Genomic DNA, 16,481 nt, shown 5'->3' with positions numbered 1-16,481 from the left:
GCCTCTTTGGGATTATGTAATATAAACTTGTAGTGGACCCAATCTTTATTCAACAGTAGATGAATAGATATGGAGACTGGTGTGTGGGCTATGGAATGGGAGTAATCAAATCATTTTGATGTTAGGTTTCATAAGGCATGAGTAGCAATAGGATGAAGGGGCAAGAGATTCAAGTGTAGAGGACAGTGTAGAGTTGAAATGATTTACCAAGGGGTTGAGATAGGAAAGAAAGGACAATGTAACTAGTACAGAGGTGATAACTTGTGGAAGACCTGAGAGATAAAGGGGCTGGAGATTGTTGTAAGAGCAAAGAACAGGGTTAAGGGTCATAAGACATAAGAGAATATGGATTGATAAAAGATTTTGAAAGGGAAAAGGTATTTCAGTTTATGAACATGAAAGCAGAACAATTGTGGGTGATTGTAAGATCAAGGATATGATTATCTCTTTGCTCAGATTAGTGGAGTGGTCATAGTGGGACTGAGAAGGTCATAGGAAGTGAATACATTGAGGAACAGTGAGGTTAGTGCTTTTGAGGGATTATGAATATTTATGTTGAAGTTCGTTAGTATGAGGGTAGGAATTGTAGTAAAGAAAAAAATGGTGAGCCAGACACTGAACTCATTGAAGAAGGAAGAAGAATTTCCTAGAGGTCAGTAAAGGTCTCCCAGATCTAGGTTGGGTGACAGATTTGGATAACATGAACCTGTAATGTTGAGAGTTAAAGATCTTCCCTGCCCATTAATAGGCCTCAGGTGAAACACATGAAGGGAAGCTTGATTAGAGGAGGCTAATTTTTTAGGAAGTTCCACACCTTTTGTTAATTTCTAATGAGGCACTTGGTCACCAGGGTTATGATGCCCTCTGGCTCTGAAAAGTGTATATATACTTTGACATGAGGTTTTGCTTTGGGGCTTACTGTTTGGAAGAAGGTTCATGTGCCAGATGAGACTCTTGGTAGACATTAAGGAGCCCCCCGGCTTTGAAAACCCAGATGTTGGTGTTTTTTTCTCTAATAACTATGTATGTAACGGTCAGACAGTTGGATCTATCTGTTGATCTGTGATGTATATGTTGCTTATGGTAAGACTGTTAGAAGTCCTATCTGTTGGTCTTTATTTCTCTGCTTGTGTTTTCTCTGTTGGTATATGTGATTAAAGAAGATTGTTGACCCCTCAAAAGCTGCTTTCCCTTTAGCAAAGCAGATCTAAGAACCTATACTAGCAGGTCATCATGGATGTGTCAGGATGCTTGCTGCTACAGAACCTCAAAAGAACAAAAATTACTAAGGAATGGTGGTAGAGGAATAATCTGAAAGTGGCAATAAGGAAAGAGGAGTATTTTGACCATGGCCAATGAGTCAAGAGTATGACTGAAAATGCAATCAGTACTGGAAATAACAGCCAGGAATGCAGTGTCATTAGTAGGGAGCCAGGTTTCACTAGAAGATGGAGAGTGAGAAAGGACAAAGTTAAGATGAAAGAAATGTATTGATTATGGAGCAAGTGTTCCAGAATGCAGGGAGTGGGCAGATTTGGAGTGGGACAGTGAGGGATGTAGAGGGAGAGAGAGAGAGAGAGAGAGAGAGAGGAGAGAGAGAGAGAGAGAGAGAGAGAGAGAGAGAGAGAGAGAGAGGGAGAGGGAGAGGGAGAGGGAGAGGGAGAGGGAGAGGGAGAGGGAGAGGGAGAGGGAGAGGGAGAGGGAGAGGGAGAGGGAGAGGAGAGGGAGAGGGAGAGGGAGAGGGAGAGGGAGAGGGAGAGGGAGAGGGAGAGGGAGAGGGAGAGAGATCTCCTATCTTCCTGGGGAATAGATTCAGGACATGAGGGAGAACTTCCCAAGATCTGTCTTGGAACAGTATGACATTGTAGCAAGGCTGTGGGATTAGAACCTCAGGTGATCTGTGTTTAAATGTTTGCTCTACCACTTTCTAACTACCCAATCTTTTGTAAATCACTTAAGCACCAGAAGTCTCACGTTCCTCAATCTGTAATATGAAGGGATTGGACTAGGTCTTCTAGGTCCTTTCCAGACTAAACAGCTGGTAATTCTAGATTCCTGGAAAGAGTTCACATGGATTGATCATCTGCCTCACATCATTCCCAGTATTGTACTTGTGCCACCATCACTAAGTCCTGCCTTTGACCACATATTCTTGTTAAATATTTTCTGAATGTCTTTTATTTTTATATCAGTTATTTCTGGATATGGAATCCCACCTCCACCCTTCACACCCAATATTGAAACTTCTTTTATAAACACTCAAGAAAAACAAGTGTTTCAATGACATGTCTGAGAATGTAAGCAATACTTGCCCACCTGTAGCCTTTTACCTGTCTCCTGAGAGGAACTTCAAACTTATTTTCTCTCTAGGACAGAGATTGGTCATTACAATTACTCGAAATTTGGTTTTTCTTTAGTGTTCTTTTCATTTCCATTATTATAATCCTTATGACTTTGTCATGTGCCTCAGAATTCATTGCACCCTGGAATATCCCTCTGCCTTTGCAGCTTCCTTCTCTCATTGGGAAATTCCATCCAGGGCCTCCATTTTGGTGAAGGACCTAGCCCAGCCATCCTTGATTCTTCTCCTTGCAGGGTTTCTGACTCTCTGTTCTTGCCACCATGCCCTCATGCAGGTACATTCTCCCCCTCCTACCCCACCTTTTTCAACTCCCTTTTATATATTGTCTTCCCTTATTAAAATATAAACTTCTTAGGGGCAGAGTCTGCCCCTTTTTTGTTCATATCCACATTTCTTGCACTTAGCGTAGTAAGCACTTAATAAAAACTTTTTGCCTGCCTGCCTTTTGTAAATTGTTCTGCTGGATCTTCTCATTTTACTCTGAATCAGTTTATACAATTCAATTCAATTTAATCTTCCCATGCTACTCTGGATTTCTTGTATTTGTCATGTCTTACATAACTCCCTCCCATATTTTTTATTTTATTATTTAGGGTTAGGGTTCTATTGCTTTAATTTATCACAAATTAATTAAACTAATTAAACTGATAGTCATATATTTTGTTTCTAATTCTTTGCCACCACAAAAATTGATGTTAGAAATATTTTGTTGTATAATGGACTTCTTTTTTCTGTCTTTGACTTCCTTGGGGTTGTGGTGATGGTGGTGGTAGTGGTATATGCTCATTAGTGGAGATTATTGAATCAAAGGGTATGAGCAATTAAACTACCTTTTTCATAGAATTCCAAATTTTTTCCAGAATGGGTGGTTGGGTGGGGCTGTCTTGACCACAAACAATTATTGTTTGTCAATCACCACCAGAGGCAGTAGCAAGATGGGTGGGTGAGTTCTGAGACACATGGGACTTATAGAAAAGTAACAGGTGGAACACTGGACAGATATGTTTCAGATAGGTTTACCACTTAGGTTACAAGGAAGGGTGCAGTGGGTCTTTCCTCCAGTTTCTGCAGGGATAGCAAACCTGCAGTATTTCCTGAAAGAATTTTTCTAATTGTTTGGTGATAGTGAACTAGTAATGCCTAGGCATCTTTGATAATGTTTAGTGGTATGCAAGTATTCGTAGTGGCCTCCAGTTCATCAAGGTGTCAGTCAGTTTCAGGGTTGGTCATATATAGCATGAACAATGGGAAGGGCTGAAGGTTAAATCCCTAACCTGGGAAGAACAGCCCATTTTGGGGTGGAGACATACATGGAATAATTATAGCAGAATTCAGTGGTGAAGGGTGTTAGGGTCCATTGCTGGGATTTATAGAAGAAATAGCTCTTCCAATCGATGCTGAAAGTGGTCAGATTAAGGCAAAAGGCTATCTTCAGGACTTAGTGTATGGCTATATCACATTCTCACTTGCATTCTTGAAATCCATGAATCCTTGCCCCAGCGTAAGGACAACTTGATCATCTTGAGACTAATGGTAGCCCAGGAGTCAAGACTGTTCCAGGTGTTTTATAAGGAAGAGAGAGAGGTTAGATTGGTTTCCCATCCCTGAAGTTACAGGCAATGGAGACATTAATCATCTAGAAATCAGGAAGTCCTTAGTTTGAAACAGAAGTTTCCAGATATTGGGAGAAGGGAGTGTTGCCAGACAGAGGGGAGGAGGGATTAGATAGGAAGAAGGAGCATGGCTAGGGAATAGATAATATGTTAAACAGAGAGAGATTAAGTCATAAAAGCTAGAAGTTTTTTCCAGACTGTATCAAAAAGTAAGCTGGGCCAATAAATAATTCTGACTATGGGGAATGTAGTAGCAACATTATTGCTGCAGTGTATAGATAGTGTGGTCTGGTTGTTGGTTTGGTCATAGAAGATGGTAGAAGTGTAACTTAGACTTCAACTTTGGAACATTTCACATTAGGTTTTTCCTAATTGGTAGAGAGAATGATGAATCTGTGCTAACTGAGACTGTGTGAGGGGTGGAATTGGTAAGAGAAGAGGCATTTTTCAGTCCTGCTTTGAGAGAGACATACTCATACTCATCTTCAAGGGACCAGAGAGGAGGAAGAGAAAAAAAAATCTCTTGAAGGTATGTAAAGGATAACTGGTTCTTCAACACATTCCTTATTTCTACTTGCCTCCTTAGAGAATTCAGGCAATTTCCCCATAGGTAAGACTCGGGTCCCTCTCATATTGATTGATATACCCAATCAATCCCATTTAAAGAGCTTATTCACTCTGTACTTTCTGGTATATTGTAATCTGTAGAACATCTCTAATCTGCCATCTGCTTGGCTAAATTGGTTTACTTGATATTTACTATTTGTGATGGTCATTTGTGTAAAAAGCATTGAACATCTTGTATAAGCTTAGATTGCCCTTCTACTTAAGGGAATGATGACCAGGAAAGTGAATGGTTTTGTTGCTTTTGAATGTTAAAAAAAAAAAAAGCTGTGCTCCTAGACCATCCCAGCAATATTTAGTGGGGCAGAAGCATATAATTCTAGTTTAGTACCCCTTCTTAGAGCAGACTCGTGACCCTTTGTCCTGCTCACCTCCAGAGAGAAATCAGTTTTCTTTGGAGCCTAGTAAGCAATACTGCAAAGATGACTATCCTTGACTCCCTGTGAACCAAATTTAGTTTACCTGTGTGGACATACATATAGGATATGGACAATACATACCTTTTAGAAGGTTGTGGTTTGATGGTCAGTGTTTTCCAAAGAGCTGGAATGAGCGAGGTATTCCTGAATTTTGTTTAGATTATTTAGCACTCAGCAGAGTAGCAAAAATTCAATAAGCATTTTTTTTTTCCTTTTGAGTTGGTCTGACCCTTTTAGTCAGTGCACCACCTAAGTGTTGTGACAGCTTGAGGAGCTCCAGGGAAATGAAAAGCAGGATACCTTTTTTTCTGGTGTCTAGATACAAGTAATTCTTTCAATGTTGGATTCCTCCTGAATGTCTCTGTGCATATCAAATGTATCTCATCTTCAGAGAAGCCAATTTTCCTGTCTTTGACCCATTAAGCCATGCTGAAGATGGATAACAGTGGTTTTTAGGAGAGACAACTGGTGTCCCATGGGTCCTTGACTTTTTGTTTTCTCTTACCTGTTTGCTTGGGTCTTATGGGGGTCATGCCTGAGGGAGATGAAGACTCTGTAGAGCTCACTGTTTGCCAGAGATTCTAAATTAGAAGGCAAGAAGACTCTTCTCAGGAGGCCTGCCATCAATTTCTTTTGATCGGTCCAACTTCTTAAAGACTTCCCCAGGGTCTGATTAAAATTCTGGGGAACCTTGTTAGAAAGAAGAATGTGAAGAAAGTTGTTATCCTTCCTTCATCCCCAAAGGACTTTGTATGTCTTTTATAGGTGACGTTGAAATTATGCTTTAAGATTTATGAAGCTCTCTCTATATGGCATCTCCTATGATGTCCTCCACCATCTAGTACCACTGGTTTCTTTGCTATTCCTTGAACAATACTCCAACTCCTGAGTGCATTTTTGCTAACTATCCCCCAGACCAATAATGCTCTCCCTTCTCATTTCTATCTCCTGACTTCCTTCAAGTCCCAGCTAAAATCCCACTTTCTCTAAGGAGCCTTTCCTTGTTTTCCTTAATATTAGTGCTGTCCCTCTGAGATAAATCTCCCATTTAGCCTGTATATCTTTTGTTTGTGCATAATTGTTTTCATATCATCTCCCCCATTAGATAGTGAACTCCTTGAGGGTAGGCACTATTTTTGCCACAGACACTTACAAGGCAAGTCACTTGACCTCTGTCTGCCTCAGTTTCCTCTTTTGAAAATAGGGATTGGAGAAGAAAATGACAAACCACTCCATTAGGTTGTTGTCTTTTATTCTCAAAGAGGACTCTAGTATCTTTGCCAAGAAAAACCCATGGACGTTATAGTCTATGGAGTCATGAAGAGTAAGACATAACTGAATGAAGGAATACCACCAACAATAAAATGGGGGTAATAATAGCACCTTTTTGTGAAAATTAAATGAGATAATATTTGTAATGTACTTCACAAACCTTGAAGCTTTATATAAAGACTAGTGATTATGATTATTAGTAATAGTAGTAAAAGTAGCCATAATCATGTCATGGTAGTAGGAATAGTCACAGTAGTAGTGGTGGTAGTAGTAGTAGAAGTAGTGGTGGTGGTGGTGGTGGTGATGGTCGTCATAGTAGTAGAAGAAGAAGAGGTTCCTCAGTGCTTAGTTCAGTGTCTAGAACATGGTAGGCACATAATAAATGCTTATGGACCAACTGGCCAACTGTGTGACTCACAGCAGCCTTGTGAGGTAAGTACCATAGATATTACTGTTACTACTTTAGAGATGAGAAAACTGAGAATCAGAAAATGATTTGCCTACTGTCATATTACTGGTTAGTGTCAGAGGTTGGATTTAGATGCAGGTCTTTTTAAGTTCAGTACCTCCTGACACATCTCATTGTGTCTATCCTTTGCCTCACTAAGACCCTCCTATCCAGATGATTGTGTTCATGTCTGGGGTTCTCATTTCAGGAAGAACATTGACAAGCTTGAACACATCTAGAGAAGGATGACCAAGACAGTGAAAGGACAAGACTTGGGAAAAGGGGAAAGGATGTGATTTTTGTTGTTCATTCATATCTTGGAATGGTCCAACTCTTCATGACCCCATTTGGGGTTTTCTTGGTAAAGATACTGGAGTGATTAGCCATTTTCTTTTCCAGCTCATTTTATAGACGAGGAAAACAAGGCAAACAGTGTGAAGTGGCTTGACCAGGGTTGCACATCTAGTAAGTGTTTGAGGCTACATTTGAACTCAGGAAGATGAATTTTCCTGACCCCAGGCCCAGTGCTCTATCCACCATGCCACCTAGCTACCCTAAGGCATTATATCTGTCTTCAAGTATTTGAAGGGCTGTCATGTGGAAGAGGAATTTGACTTTTCTGGTATGACATCCTTGACTAGAGGAGAAGCCATCCCAAGAGGGTTTGGAAGCTCTTACGAATGAAATTCTAAAACCATAGGCAGCACAAATCCATTGAGGAAAAGGAAAGGGTGCCATCTAAAGGGACTGATGTGGATGCATAGGAAACTCATTGTCCTACTTAGGTTTTTGTAAAAGATCTGAAGTAATCAAATCAAAGCATTTAAGAGTTGGATGGGGGCAGCTAGGACAGAACACCAGACCTGGAGTCAGGAGGACCTGAGTTCAAATCTGACCTCAGACACTTAACTAGCTGTTTGACCCTGGGCAAGTCACTAACTCCCATTGCTTCAAAAATAACAACTAAAAAGAGTTGGGTGGGACTTCAGAGTTGATCCAATTCAATCTGTACTTGACTTTGACAAAGTTGTGAAGAGTTTTAATTGCTAACTTAATGTAACAGTAAGCATCCCAACATATACAGGGGGCCTGCAACCACAGGTTCTTTGATGTGTCTGTCTAAAAGGAAGGCCAACTTTTGAGGGGTTAATAATCACTTTAATCAAGCACAGGTATCAGAAAAAAAAATCAAAATCAAAATTTCAGAGAAATAAAAAATCAACAGACAGGGTTTCCAAACTGTCTGACTGTTAACATATATACTTTTTTTTTTTTTTTACCAGAGAGGGAAGCACCAACATCTGCGTTTTCAAAGCTGGAGGGCTCCTTAGCAGCTTCCAGGAGTCTCATCTGGCACACAAAGCTTCTTCCAAAACTAAGCTCCAAAGTAAAACCTACCCTCAGAGTATTTATACACTTTTCAGAGCCAGAGGGCATGATCTTCTGACTCAGTGCCTCAACAGAAAAAACAAAAGTTTCTTGGGACCTTCCTACAAAACAACTCCCTTCATCAAGCTTCCCTCAATGGGTACGTCCATCAATGGGTGGGGAAGATCTTTTTTAATCACATTCAAATAGAGACATTATACTTCTTGATTATACTAAAACAAAAACAGCAAAAGATCCTACTTGGCTTGACCTCACACTTGAGAAGCCAGTTTGGTTTTGTTGAAGTAGCAGGTGGACTCAGGAACAGAATGTTATCCTTACTGGTGATGTTGTAGAAGGAAGTTCTTTTTAAGTACATATTGGACATATTCCTAAATTATAGATCTTCAATGGCTCCCAATTGCCTTCAGATAAAATACAAAATCCTTTGCCTGGCCTTTGTGGCTCTCTACAATCTGGATCTCTTATATAAAAAAAAAATATATATATATATATATTTATATATATTAAAATATATATACATTATAAATATATATACATTATAAATACTACTCCCCCACTTATCACTGAAAGCAAACAGGTCTGCTAGCTGTCGCACCATGCATGGCATTCCATTCACTCCTGTGCCTTTAAACCAGTAATCTCTGGTTTCCTTCAACACTTGGCTCAAGTCACATCTTCTTCTTGAAGTCGTTTCCAGATCCTGTAGCTATTGCACCCCTTTTCAGAACTACCTTATTAAACATTAAGAACTTCCTGCTGGGTCCAGGGGACTGGGGTGCATTGCGCCTACAGCCTTCCTTACTAGAGACTTTTCTTGGCTCTGATCTCCCTACTTGGTCCAGACCAGGTTCAGTCTTAGGGGAGTTTGGTCTCTAATGAGAGACTATCTTTTCTTATACTCTTCAGGTTTTTGCCACCCTCACCCTCCCACCCCAGTTCAACCCTAGTGCTCTAGGGCTGATTTACTTAACTGTTACATTTTACCTCCTGTCCAAAGTCTCCCTGAAAGGAGTAGAAAGTTACTCACTGAACAATATGAATCAAGCATGGGATAGATATTTATTTCCTACATACAAATGAAACACTAAACAAAATATTCAAAAAGTGACAATAGTTCAAAAAGTGATAATAACATATAAATTCTCTTGGTAGGTTGATCCTTAAACCTCATCTAAGCATAAGGCATTTTGTGGAACTGCTGAGTTGGCATTTTAAATTTAACCTTGGCTCTGTACTATCCCTTTCACAGTAGATGTCTTCTAGCAAGCTGGGCCAGGGCTTGGGCTCATCCTTTTGTTGGTTGACTTCTCCAGTTGGAGTAATTGCCACCAGTCAGCTCTGACCAAAGGATTTAGGATCACCAAAGAACCTCTCAAACTCACAAGGCCAATCAGCCAGTGAGCCAACAAGCATTTTTCAAGTGATTACTATATGCCAGGCACTGTGCTGAGCCCTGGGAACACAAATATAAGCAAAAAGGAAAATTCCTGGCCTCAAGGAACTTACATTCTGATGGAAACTGAAAAGGAAGGAGATGGGGGAAAGATGCTTGGCTTGGGGCATGATGGAGAAATCCAGAGGACTCTGTAGCCTGATGGGAAATGACAAGCTGACTGTCCTGGGTACCGTTCTTACATGGATATTTTAAGAACAACCTTCTACCCTCCAATCAGAAGGAGAGGCCCTAGGGTCAAACAGTAGTTCAGAGTTGTGAGTTCCAGGGTTGAAGTGATCTTTCAGCAAAAAGAGCTTTCTTCTTAAGATGACCTCTAAACATGGATGCATCCATCTCAAGATTGATATTTATTTGTCTAAGATCAGAAAAGTGCAAAGACAGAGGAGGCTCTCCAAAACCCATGATTAGGCTTAGGAAGGATTCGCTGCTGTGTTCTCACAGCTGACATTCTGAGATGGGGCAGAGGGTTGTTGAGGAGCTACATGTCACATGGAAAGTCCAAGGAAGAACAGTAGGACTAGAGTCACTATCTTTTTAAAGATTCGTTGAATCATTGGTTCTTCCTGCTCAGCAGTCAATGGGGTAGGATGCTTTAGCATCTCAAAGTCACACATGGCTGGAAGAACTGGGCTTTATTAATTCCAGAGCATTGAAGTGATGAGCTAACACTTGGGATTGGCCAGAACCCAGAGGGCTGCTTTGTGCATACACATTCAGTCCTGGGGAGCTAGATAGAACCATGTGTAGAGTTCCAGACTTGGATCAGGAAGACCTGAATTCAAATCCTATTTCAGACACTTACTAACTGTGTGAGCCTGGTAGGTCACAACCTCTCTCAGTATTAGTTTTCCTATCTGTAAAATGGAGATAAATCAACAAATATTTATTAAGCCAATTACCATGTGCCAGGGCCATCATAATAGCATCTTCCTGAATTGTTGTGAGGATCAAACGGGATAAAGTGTGAAGTTCTTTGCAAACCACAAAGTATCAGCTACTATTATTATACTTATCATGTATCTATCCTGTATATACTTCTAAGTTCCTGGCGGGCAGGGGCTACTTCACTTTGGTTTTTGTATACTCAGCTCTTAGCTAGTAGGGTAGAGTTGACAGGGTAAGAGTGGGACTTGCCTGCTGCCTGATGAATGGAATAGAAAAGCATTTATTGAGTGCTTACAATGGGTCAGGAAATATGCTAAGCACTGTGGTTACAGATGAAAAAAAGACAGTCCTTTTTGCCAAAGGTCTTGCCTTCTGATTTGGGGATCCAGGCCCATCTTCAGTTGTCCTGATGTATATCTGGCCACTGGGCCCAGATGACTCCGGAGGAGAGAGTGAGGCTGGTGACTTTGCACAGCCCTGCCTCACTTAAATCCAATTCACCTGCACATCATGGCATCACCTCTCTGATGTCACGGTCTTCTTTGAGGACCATAGATGAAACAATAATACCTATAGGAGGATTCAACTGCAAAGCATATGGTAAAGCATGGATGGGGTCCCCAATGGTCCAGATGAGACAGATGGACTTTATCCTTCTTATTTCATAGGACCAGGGTGGTGATAAGCCAGCCATCCTGTGGTTACCTGTAAAATGAGAAGTCTGGATAAGGTCCAGATATAGAGAAAATCAGACTATGAAGGCATGGAATCTATACTGGGTTAGTGAAGCAGGTTGAGAAAGGGCAGGGCCTTTGACGTGCTACAAGAAGGTAGGGTGCATAGAGGAGGCAGCCTTGATGCTAGTGGTCCACCTAATTCCTCCTTTTTAATTTAGTTCCATTTATTTCACTTCGACCAGTACTTTAGAAAGTGATCTCTATGTGCAGAACATTGTACTCAGATCGGGGGAGATAACCAGTTTGAATGAAACATGATCCTTGATCTCATGGATGGACCTGAGAGTCTATTAAGGAAATAAGATACTAATATAGATATTGTGTGGTATCGGGCACTTTAAAATGTACTAGGAAATTACAAAGCTACATGTTATCTGAGGTCTGAGGAGGTCTCCCTCAACTAGTGGGATCAAGTAAAGATTCCTAGAGGAAGTGGAATCTAATCTGGGAGTAGTGGTTTTGTGGTACACAATTGACTCAAATACATCAGCAATAGATGTTTTGGAACAGGAGACTGTGAGAGGTGGGGGAACATTTCTTGGATTGTGGAGAAAGAAGCTGTAAGAAAGACAGAGGAGAAGGCAGTGTTGGGTAGGTATAGACACATGCTCCATTATAGAAGGTGCCTAGATTGGCCCTGGTTCTTGCCTGCAGCTGATTACTACTGCCAAGGACATTCAGGTCAAGTCAAAAGGGATTAATTAAGTGCCCACTATAGGTCAGGAATGTTGTAGCTGACCTGGTTGCCAAGAGGTGAGGCACTGAAGAGTTGAAAAGACTTCATTTGGTGAGAATGTCCCCCAGTGACATTCTTCCTTACTTGGAACACAGACTCTGAGAAAACTGCTGTGTTAGCTGCTCCTTCTCTGATGGCTAAACTGAAAGAGCTATTTGCTGCCCTTGAAGTCAGAAGTGTTTAGCACTGGCCATCATATTTCCAATGAACTGTGCTAGCCAACCTTTCCATCATGCTCCTCCTCCCCTAGGGTTTTCTGTCCATCATTTTTGTAGCTGATTATCCCACTGATGTGGATACAAACAGTGCCCTAAGAGTTAAAAATAATATTAAGGATTGATTTTGTGAAAACCCTGGTTTATTTTCTAACCTGAAGGCACCCTAAAGTCTGGCCTTATGACCAAACTTCTCCTTATGCTGGACCATAAAATTCCTTGTCCCCACCCCCCACCTCCCTCATCCTGGGGAATGGGATTTCCTTATCTCCCTTATCTTGTGTCATTCACAGTCCTCATTCTGAGTCTTTATCTTGCAAGACTTACCCTAGATCTCCAACCCCCTATAAGGAAACCCTAAAATCCTATATAAGTTTGGTCCTTTTCCTATATCATTGCCTTTGTTTAGCTCCTTGCTAAATCTCAGGCCTGCTGTTTTTGTGTCAATAAAGCTCTCAGTGGCTACAGAGAAGGTCTAAGTGAATTCATTCACATTTTGAACCAGCTCTCCCATCTCTTTCTTCAACATTATGGTGCTGTAAATTAAGAGTATAAATTAAGGTGCTAATCTCAGTCTATGTAGGTTATTATTTTGTGGAAGCATAGCTGGAAAAAAGGGAAGTCTATTCCTATCCTGTTCCTCCTGCTCCTGCCTATCTGGGCTTTCCCTGGGAAGTGCCTGAGGCCTGCCAATCTTCATTTTCCTCCTGGCGTTCTTCTCATTTTCTGGACTTCAGTACCATGCCCTGTTGTAAACGATGGTTTCACGTATGGATGGTGTGGTGGTGGCTGATGGAGCACCTATGTTTTCTTGGTGTTAATTGTTAGGCCAAAATCAGCACAGGCAGCAGAGAATTGATCCGTACTTTGTTGCTTCTCAGCTTCAGAGGCTGCATTGAGTGCATGATCGTCTGCAAACAGAAAATTATGCATCAACACTCCCTCCACTTTGGTCTTGTCTTGTAACCTTTTCAAATTGAAGAACTTACCATCATTACAGTAGTGGACCTTGATGCCTTGTTCATTCTCATTGAAAGCATTTGACAACATGATTGAAAATATCATGCTAAAAAGCATGGGAGCAAGCACACAGCCCTGTTTCACTCCATTGGTGACTAGAAAGGCATGATAGTATTGTCCACTATTCAGAATGTGGCCAACTTCCATTCATTTACCTTGGTAGTGTACTTTCTAGGGATGTACACATTGACAATAAGATTGACACATGCATGGCCAGAGAATCATCCTTCACCTCACAATGAGGAGAGAGAACTCCATTTGAAAGGTAGTAGAAGGGCAGACCTGCTCTAGCTTTCCCCCTGTAGCCCATAAAATACCTGTCAAAATGACTCTAAACAAATTCTAGAGCAACAGAAGTCACAAAATGACAGAATGAAAGAGATTTCTAGCCCAAGACAGCCTGGAAGGCCTACTGGAAAGTTCTATCACACTGAGCTGAGAGTGGAGCACAGCACAGCCTTGGCCATGTGGTGTGCCAGGGACAAGACTGAAACAGCTTCAAGGTGTGGAATCATGGGTAGCAGCTGCAGTTCCCAGATTTCCTAACCCACAAACACCAAAGATAGCTTCAATGGTCATTGAGAAAACTCTTTCACCTGGGTGAGAAGGGAGCAGGATCTGCCCTAACTCCAGCTCCAGGGCAGTGACAGTCAATACCGCAGCCTCCATTTTTGGAGCCCTCAGCCTAAAGACCCTGAGGGAATCTAGCAGCCATTCTGGGTCTCACTTCTGAGTGGCAGTCCTTGGTTGAGGAGGAGTGCTGGCTTGGTAGAACTGGTGCAGGCTCCAGAGAAAGAATCCTACTTGCAGATCCTGGGCAGACAAGCTTGGCTGCTCCCAGACCAGAGCACAGACCAGGACAGGAGTAAACTCCTCTCCCTTGATTGTGCCACCTTGGAGGAACTGAGAACTTACAGGTCTCTAGAGTATATCCTCCAATTGACAAAGGTCTCAAAAGTCAAGTAACTAGGTGGGGAAATGTGCAAAAAAGGAGAAAAAAAAAATAAGACTATAGATTGACTACCAAATTGAAGGTCTTCAGAGCCTTTGTGCTGACCTCCTTGTTGTATGCCTGCAAAACATGGACAGTCTATCAGCACCATGCCAAGAAACTTAACTGCTTCCATTTGAACTCTCTTAGGAAGATTCTGAAGATCACCTGGCAGGATAAGGTACCAGGCACTGAGGTCCTTGCTTGCACTAAACTGCCAAGCATTCAAACTATGCTTCACAGAGTGCAACTCTGATGGGCTGGCCACATTGTTTGAATGCAAAATGTATGCTTGCCAAAATACTATTTTATGGAGAACTTGCATTGGGCAGATAATCACATGGTGGTCAGAAGAAGTGATGCAAGGACACTCTCAAGGTCTCTCTCAAGAACTTTGGATTTGATTGTGTGACATGGGAGAGATTGGCACAGGACCACTCAGCATGGCGTACCCACATCAGAAAAGGTGCTGTGCTCTGTGAGCAAAGCAGAATTGAAACAGCACAAAGGAAACATTGGGTACACAAATCTGGAGTAACCACCCCAAATGTTCACATGAATTATCTGTGCCCAATCAGTGGTGGAGAATTCCAAGCTTGTATTGGTCTGATCAGTCACAGTCGTACACATTGAAACTTCACTTTATCACGGTGATGTCATTTTGGTCCTCTTCTAGAATGAACGACAACAACCAACTAACCAACCAACTATGCCCTGTAATCCCAGTGCTCAGCACAGTGCCTGGCATATAATAAGCTCTTAATCAATGCTTGTTGCTCGTTGCCTTCACTTGAATTTAAGCTGGGTCTTGAAGGAGGTAAGGAACAATTAGAGGGGATAAGGGAAAGAATAGGAATGGGGGACAGCTAGTGAAAAGATGCAGTCAGGAATTGCCATGTCTGAGAAACATCTAATAGGCCAGTGTAGCTGAATGATAGAGTGTACAGAGAGAAGTAAAGTATAAGAAGACTGGAATGGTAGCAAGGGGCCAAGTTGTGAAGAGTTTTAAATGTCAGAGGACCTTGGAGGTAATAGGGAGCCACTGGAATTTAATGAGTAGTTGGGTGACATGATCAGACTTGCACTTTAGGAAAACCATTTTGGCAGCAGTGTGGAGGACAGAATGGAAAGGGGAGAGACTTGAGGCAAGTCTTATAAGCCCATTGCAACAGTCCAAGTGAGAGGTGATGAGGACCTGAACTAGCTGTATGAGTGGAGAGTGAGGAGTATCTTTAGGCTAGAAATAATGTGAGGAGATGAATTGAATTTGGGGGTTGAAAGTGAGGAGTGGAGGGTGACATTAAGGGTGGGACGCTGGGTGGATAGCAGGGACAGTGGTGCCCTTGAATGTAATAGAGAACGTCCAGAAGAAGGGAGGATTTTTGCAAAAGGACAAAGAGTTCTGTTTTGGGTCTACTGAGTTTGAGATTCCTCCAGGACATCTAGTTCTTTTTAAAATTTTATTTATTTTCTCAATACATGTGAAAAATTTTTTAATATTTGCTTTTTAAAATTTTGAGTTCCAAATTCTTTCTCCCTTCCTCCTCCTTCATTGAGAAGACAAGCAATTTGATATAGGTTATACATGTGCAGTCAGGCAAAACATATTCCCACGTTAGCCACATTGCAGAAGAAAACACAGACAAAAGCAAACTATGAAAAGTAAATAAAAAAAGTATGCTTCAATCTGCAATCAGACTCTATAGTTCTTTCTCTGGAGGTGGATAGCATTTTTCATCACAAGTCCTTTGGAATTGTCTTGGGTCATTATATTGCTGAGAATAACTAAGTCATCCATGGTTGATCATTGTGTAATATTGCTGTTACCGTGTACAATGTTTTTCTGGTTCTGCTCACTTCAGTTTGCATCAATTCATATAAGTTTTTTCAGGTTTTTCTGAACCCATCCTGCTCGCCATTTCTTATAGCACAATAGTATTCCATCATGATCATATACCACAACTTGCTCAGTCATTCCCCAATTGATGGACATCCCCTCAATTTCCAATTCTTTTCCATCACAGAAAGAGCTGCTATAAATATTTTTGTATACATATATATACATATATACATATATATATACACATATATATATATATATATATATATATGTCCTTTTCCTCTTTCTTTGATCTCTTTGAGGTACAGAAACAGTACCACTACTAATGGTATTGTTGGGTCAAAAAATATGCCAGTTTTGTAGTCCTTTGGGTATAGTTCCAAATTGTTTTCCAGAATGTTCAGATCAACGATGCATTAATGTCCCAGTCTTTCCACATCCCCTCCGACATTTATCATTTTATTATCCAAT

The sequence above is a fragment of the Notamacropus eugenii genome, chromosome 4 (assembly GCF_028372415.1).
Source record: "Notamacropus eugenii isolate mMacEug1 chromosome 4, mMacEug1.pri_v2, whole genome shotgun sequence".
Classification (NCBI taxonomy): Eukaryota; Metazoa; Chordata; class Mammalia; order Diprotodontia; family Macropodidae; genus Notamacropus; species Notamacropus eugenii.
The sequence above is the reverse complement of the archived record's forward strand: the minus strand, read 5'-3'. Positions refer to the sequence as shown.